Below are 6,746 nucleotides of genomic sequence, written 5' to 3' on the forward strand. Positions count from 1 at the left end.
GGGTGGGGCTGCTCCGCGCCGGCTCCTCCCCTGGGCGCCGAGAGTCGAGGGAGCAGCCTCTCCCGGTCCGCCTCCGCCCTCCACCCGGCCTAGGAGCTTCCCGCGACCCCCGGATAGGGCGGCGCCCTCTGGACGCCCGGCGGGTGTACGTCCCGCAGTTCCTCAGCCGCAGCCCAGCCCTGGAAGATGGGGACCAGGGAGGTTCCAGGATTTGTATGTGGGTTTAGGGGCTGCCATCTAGTGGGAAGGGGCTTACAGCACTTCTCCTGTAACTGGCTCACAAAGCGCTCTGCTCTGGACTGCCTGCGCCAAAAGGATTGCTCAGGCTTGGAGAAAGACGAAGGGCTTTCTTCTGAACCACATTTACCTACCAAAATAAGTGTCCCATTCCTCCGCCATTCCCAACCCACCAAGTCAGCCCAGACACTGGGGACAGCACACTGAATTGTCGGTGGCTTCGCAAGTGGCCAGGACTCAAATTCTGACTCCACCGCTGTCTAGGGTGAGACCTTGGGCACGTTCGATTTCCTGTGAATGCCCGAGTCTCCTAGTCAAATAACACTTTCATAGGTTTCCTATGAAGAAGGGTTAATACATGTACAGCACCTAGATTGATTACTGGCACATGTGGTCGCTGGCTAAATGTTAGCAATTCTTACTATCTAACCTCAGATCTGAATGTAGCCCTAGACCCAAGTAGTGGCCATGGAGCAGTACAGTACTGCCAAGGACTGGTAGTCCTCTGTCCTCTGTGCCTTTCTGTGCCTCCTAACCCAGCAATCAAGCCTCGCCCATCTGTTCACCCTCCTGTCTCATTAGTTCACCCCATGTGTTCTGTTATCTGGCAAAACTGAAAAACCAAGTCTCTGACAAGCTCCCACACCTTCATACTTTCAACATCTGTCAACCAGAAAAAATGTCTCCCCCCTGAATTTTCTCTTCTAAGCTGCTTGATTGCAGAAGCCACTAGCTAGTGTATCATTGTACCCTCTTCATAGTGCCAGATACAGTGATGGCACACAATAAAGGCTCCAGCGTGCCTCAGGAGCTCTTTCCGCAGGTCCTGTGGGATGTTTCTTTTACCTCTCAGGCCAGCCGAGGGTGTGTGTGTGTGTGTGTGTGTGTGTGTGTGTGTGTGTGTGTGTAGATAGATAGTTGTTTTTTGGGTTTTGTTTTTGTGTTAGAGGATGAGAATTGGACAGGAGATGGGATCCAAACATTATAGACACTAAAACAATCAATACTGGGTGGCAGTTTATATTACACCTTCCTTTAATGTTTATATTACACCAGCCTTCAAAATAAATTAAGGGCTGGGCACCGTGGCTCACGCCTGTAATCCCAGCACTTTGAGAGGCCAAGAGGGAAGGATCACTTGAACCCAGGAGTTCGAGACCAGGCTGGGCAATATGGCAAGACCCTGTCTCTAAAAAAATAATAATAAATTTTTAAAAATCAGGTCCAGAAAGCAAAACTGTAACTTTAAAATGTGTTTTTGCAAATTAACCATTCCTTTCGAGATTTTCCAAATGCAAGGAGGATTTTCCAAATCCTCCCTAACCTGGCCTTTCCCATTGAGAGTCATTGGTCCAGCCCTCACTCAACTTGTAAAAAGACCCCTGCACGGTATTATGAATTTCTCAACCTGTTACCTTAACCCCACCCAACTCCTTGCAAAGTAGTAACTATTATGAAGGGGAAGCTAGTTGTGGTTCTCAAACTTAAACATGCATCAGAATCACCTGGAGGACTTGTTAATTCCCAGAACCATGGACCCCACCTCTATAGTTTCTAATTTTATTGATCAGAGGACAGGGTAGGAGAATTTGCATTTCTATCAAGTTCTCAGCTGGTACTGATGTGGTTAGTCTGAGCCCAGTCTCAAGTCTATGCTTTGAGAAGCCTAGGTACAGAGGAAGGTCAGTGGGCAGAGAACTATCTTAAGGGACTATCCACAATCCAGCCTGGCTGGTTCAGAGCCTCTGTCCAGCAGCCAGAGCTGCCAGGCTTGAACGACTCACTCATTCTAACGCAATTCACAAAAGATTTTTTTTTTTTTTGAAATGGAGTCTTGCTCTGTCACTCAGGCTGGAGTACAGTAGCACGATCATGGCTTAGTGCAGCCTCGACCTCCCAGACTCAGGCGATCCTCCCACACCAGCTTCCCAAGTAGCTGGGACTATAGGAGTGTGCCACCATGCCTAGCTAACTTTAACTTTTTTTTTTTTTTTAATGGAGTCTCTCTACATTGCCCAGGCTGCTGGTCTCAAACTCCTGGGCTCAAGCAATCCTTTCCCTTCAGCCTCCTGAGGTGCTGGGATTATAGGCATGAACTACCATGCCTGGCTCACAAGAAATTTTCTGGTAAGTGTCTATTTATGCACTTACATCGAACTTGTTATTGCCAATGGGGCCTGGTCATTATATTCTCCCTCTAGGGCCACTTTATGTGGGAAGCCACATCCTGAGAAGAGCCACTGCCAGCTTGTGGCATTCATGCCCACCCATGTCACCACAAGGGTGATGTCAGAGCCTGAGACTGGACATATGCCAGCTCCCTGGTTACTCTCCCGCCAGGTTCCATGCAGTGAGTCTCTCCTCTGTGGATACAGTCTTCCCTCTGATTATCGAAAGCATTCATTAGGCTACAGCTTTCCTTCCTCACAGATGGCCTCCAGCCTTCTTGCCTGGATTTGAGTCATCTGTCAGCCACAGGTTTACAGAACTGCCCCTTAGAGATGGATAAACTTTTTTGTTTTTGTTTTTTGTTTTTAAGAGACAGGATCTTGCTCTGTTGCCCAGGTTGGAGTGCAGTGGCACGAGAAAGCTCACTGCAGCCTCAAACTCCTGGGCTCAAGCCATCCTCCTGCCTCAGTCTCCTGAGTAGCTGTGACTACAGGTGCCTGCCACCACATCTGACTAATTTGTAAATTTTTTGTAGTGACAGGGTCTTGCTGTGTTGTCTAGACTGGTCTCAAACTCCTGTTCTTGGCCTCACTCTCCCAAAAGCGCTAGGATTACGGGCATGAGCCATGGCACCTAGCCGAAATAAGGATTTTTAAATAATCCCTTCATTCATCCTTTTAACATTCAGTAAGCATTCATGAAGTGCCACTTACATGGCAGGCCCTGTTCTGGGCTCTGGAAAAGAGTAGCAAACAAAACGAAGATTCTTACCCTTAGGGAATTTATGCTGTGGTGAGAGGAAACAGACAAGCAGATAAATGCACAGTGTGTCTGTCACTGGTAACAGGTGGTATGGCACTGCAGGGAAGGGGACAGGGAATATGGCCTTTACAACTTTGAATAGAGCTGTTTTAGAGAGTGGGGTAGTCAGCTCTGTCTCTGAATCGCTGTATGACCTTGGGTGAGTCTTATATGACCTCGGGCAAATCTCCTAATCTGGTAGCACGGCTTCTTATTTGCAAGATGGTGATAATGTTTTATGAGGATGAACAGATTATATAACATAGAGTGATGGTCATAAAATAAGTGTTCAGCATGTTTATTTATTTGATACATATTTACTATAGGTCTCCTGAAACTGTTCCAAATGCTTAACTCATTGAACTATGCTTTACTTTCTTCCCCACTTTCCAGAATGAATCTCTTCTAGTTAGATGAATTCATCTAGTATGTGTTGATTCAGGGTTTCAGTATCATCTCCAGGTCCTTGAGACTTTTTCTGAGGCACCTCAGTAGAGAAAGTTTGCTTATTCCCTCCTTCCTCTCCTCTGTCTCAGGTCCCTCCATTGCTTTTCCCAGCTTGTCTGCATCCAAACACTAACAGCAGCAGTGGGAGCATTTTTGTGCACAGGCCTAAGAAGCATGAAGAGGACACTTACCATGTGCCAGGCTCTGGGGTAGGCTCAGAGTGAAGGAAGCCGAGTCCTTATCCCTGTGGAACATATATGAAGGGAAGGACAGGAAATGAATGTGAACAAATATATTATCAAAATAAACTGAGACTCATAAGTGCTATGCAGAAGAAGAGAAAAGCAAATAGCCGAGAGTCTCTGGTGGCTAAGGTACTTCACTAGATGGAGTGGACAGAGAATGACTATCTGACCATTGAACTAAGATGTAAATAAAGAAAGACAAGTCGTGTGGAATATTCCAGGAAAGGAGCACTCCAGGCAGTGGGAACATAGCATGCAGAGGCTCTGAGGCAGGAGCAGCTTGGCATACTCCAGGAACAGAGTGAAGGCCAGAGGAGCCATAGCAAGATGAGGCAGAGGAGCAAGGACTGGAGATGACGTGGGAGAGCTATGCAGGGGCCAGATAAAGTGGGACATGGGAAGGAAGTTTGGATTTTTCTCCAAGCCTTTTTTACTCCTAATGAGGTCCAGGAGCAGCAGCAACTGCATGACCTGGGAGCTTATTAGAAACACAGTCTTGAGCCCAACCCCGAATAACTAATCACAAACTGCATCTTAGCAAAATTCCCACATGATACAAAAATATATTAAATTTTTAGAAGCACAGTACTCTAAGAAAGCCACGTTCTTTGCAGGTGGCGAGTTTTAAAGATCCCTTGGGCCGTCACCTGGAGAGCAGATGGTAGGGAGGCAAGGGCACAGCCATGGCTCTGGTTTTAAGAGAGCTGCGGTGGCCCAAGCCAGGTGGGGAGCAGGAACTGGGTGAGAGTGGGGGATATGGAGGAAAGAGAGGGGATAGAGGACATGTTTTGGAGACAGAGTCAACAGGACAAGCTGATGGATTGAATGTCAAAGGAGGAAAAGAAGAATTCCGGCCATCCTGACCGTGTAGCCTCCACTCCTCCAGAGATACCACAGGGCACTGTGGGAAGAGCCCTACCTACAGCCAGGTGTGGCCACACCCTCAGGTACCAAACCCACTCTCCCCTACCCACCCCTGCCCCCCAACTCCTAGCGTCATCTCAGAACTCGGTAGGTTTCTGTTAGAGCCTGAAGCTGTACACAGGGAGCTAGGGGTTCATGGATTTCACCTTCAGTTAAATCAGTCAAGAAATGTATGGAGCCACCCTGAAGATATACATTCTTTTTATTGCTATGATGTACACCTGTGCACATTCATTCATTCATTCATTCAACAAATATCTACTGAACCCCTGGTATGTGCTCAGCACTGTGCTTGACTCTAGGGATATGGCAGTAAACAGTAGATAGTGTTATAGTTTATAAAAGGACTTTCCATCTATTTCAGCTCACAGTAAACCTGTGTCATCTTCCTAAAGCTAGAAAGGGTGCTGAAGCTGGGTGCTTTCTCTCAGCTAGAAAACACCGTGGGTTCCCTGTTGGCCTCAGAGTGAAGCATGAATTCTTGAACCAGGGCTACAAGGTCCTGTGTTCCCAAGCCCTGCTGATGTCTCCAAGCTTATCTGCTACCCAAGGCTGTTTTGAATGAATGTCCTGGTTTGAAGAATTGATGAAAATAAAAAGCCTGTCTCTAGAAAAAAAAAAAAAAAAAAGACACCCACAACTGAGACCAAATGTCTGGGGGTTTGTGAGCCACCACCTTGAGGCTGTCTATGAACCCCAGGCCTATAGACAATCTTGTCTCTGTCTTTAACTCAACAATCGTGATCACACCATGGAGTTTCATGTCACGATGTCTTTGCTCAGGCTATCACTTCTACCTGCGGTCCTTCCTCTCCAGCTCCCTATGTAAATTTCTAAGAATCCTGGAAGTCTAACTCACCTGCACCCTGCCTCTTCTCCCATAACAGGAGTAATCTTTCTAACTTCCATGTTCCCTTAAAACTTTGCACACCGACTAATGTTTTATTATTTCCCTACCTGATTCTTTCCCTATCTGGATAGTGAGTCTCCTTGGACTCAGATAGACCCTATATGACCTTGGCAAAGTTTTTCAGCTCTCTGAGCTTTTATTTCCTCATTTGTAAAAATGAGCGTAATAATCCTTCCCCCCATTACTTGAGCCCAGGAGTTCGAGACAACCCTGGATAACATGGTGAGACCCTGTCTCTACAAAATAAAAATGAAAATAAATAAAAAATAATCCCTCCCCTCAGGGTGGCTGAGAGAGGTAAAGAAAATAAAGCAAATAGGCCTGGCATGCAGTAGTGCTTAACACACGTTTGAATAAACAAATGAGGGAGGGAATGCAGTTTACAGGAGAAGAAACCAGGCCTTCTGTCTAGGGATCTGACTCCTGTGTGCCCGTAGGTGCTTGTTCTAGAAGACACATTACTACCATTTGTGCAGTGCAGTCAGACCCAGGCTGTGGATCAGGCTGTAAGGAGAAACAAAGTTGAAAAATGGCCTGATTCGTCCAAAAACTGAAGCCACCCAAGTTGTCATGGGCTTTTTCAGGCAACCTGGCAAGAGACAGGACTGCTCTGGGAGATGTAGGGAGAAACATCCTGGGAAAGCCAGGAGGGGATGTGGTTGCCCTCTTTTCATTCAGTTACCTTCTGAGCCATTTCTCCTCCTCCACTTTCTAAACCCTTGCCCAGCTGATGCTATCAGGCTGAGGCCAAGAAGGGTGAATCACCTGAGGTCAGGAGTTCAAGACTAGCCTGACCAACATGGAGAAACCCCATCTCTACTAAAAATACAAAAATTAGCTGGACATGGTAGCAGACGTCTGAAATCCCAGCTACTGAGGAGGCTGAGACAGGAGAATCATTTGAACCTGGGAGGCAGAGGTTGCAGTGAGCTGAGACTGTGCCACTGCACTCCAGCCTGGGCAACAAGAGTGAGACTCGGTCTCAAAAAACAATAATAACAAAATAAAAATAA

Source organism: Colobus angolensis, unplaced genomic scaffold (assembly GCF_000951035.1).
Source record: "Colobus angolensis palliatus isolate OR3802 unplaced genomic scaffold, Cang.pa_1.0 Scaffold368, whole genome shotgun sequence".
NCBI lineage: Eukaryota > Metazoa > Chordata > Mammalia > Primates > Cercopithecidae > Colobus > Colobus angolensis.